Genomic DNA, 935 nt, shown 5'->3' with positions numbered 1-935 from the left:
AGTTCCCAATTTTTTGCCTGCCGGGCAATCATTCCCCCTAAAGGAACAGTCAGCTGTGCAGGGCTTTGAATATTTAAAGTTAAGTCATTGAGACAGTTTACCACAGGGGGGAGGCTTACCGCTCCCTGCTTTGGAAGTGGGAGCCACCCACTGCTTAGTCCTGTGAGTACCTTGGGACTGAAGCCTGGGAGTTCTGCTGGTTCTGGGTTTGGACTGAGAAGGCCTGGAAGAGGCAGGAAAGGACCAATTTTTAGAAGGCCAATGCCTACTAAATCTGGGAGGCTGTACTTGCAGGAAATCTTTAACAGTTTGCATAGATTTAGCTTTTTCCTCCATCTTTTTAAGTACTACTTCTGCTTTGTTGCCAAACAGGCGGTCTTGGTTTAAGGGAGCATCCAGCAATTTAGCTTTAACATGATCTGGCAAAGATTGCTCCTTAAGCCAAGCATGCCTTCTAAGTACAGACCCAGTGACAGCAGCCCTGCAAGATGCCTCTAGTGAATCAAAACTACATTGCAAAGTATGTTTTCCAACTTGTTCAGCAGAATGCATTAAATCCTGTAAATATATATTTTCAGCACAGTCAGGAATCAACATACTTTTCTGTTTAAGCAATCCAATAATATGCTGCTGATACTTTAACACATGAAATTGGCAGTTTAAGGCCCTAATGGCCAAGGTTGCAGAAGTGTATACCTTCTTACTCCATCTATCCAGCACCCTGGAATCTCTATCAGAGGGGGTAGGATTTTTGGCAGTAGTAGCCTTAATGCCCTTGGGTCCCTGTGAAAAGGTCTCAGGAACCACAATATGATTTTTAAAGAGGAACTTGTGAGAGTCAGGAACCCTGTAATATCTACCTGGTTTTCTGGGAGCAGGAGGTGCAGAATCAGGGGCCAAGCTAGATTCCAAAAAGGCATCATCAACAATGTCCA

Source organism: Protopterus annectens, chromosome 2.part1 (assembly GCF_019279795.1).
Source record: "Protopterus annectens isolate FY-2018-M chromosome 2.part1, PAN1.0, whole genome shotgun sequence".
Classification (NCBI taxonomy): Eukaryota; Metazoa; Chordata; order Ceratodontiformes; family Protopteridae; genus Protopterus; species Protopterus annectens.
This window is presented reverse-complemented; position numbering follows the sequence as displayed.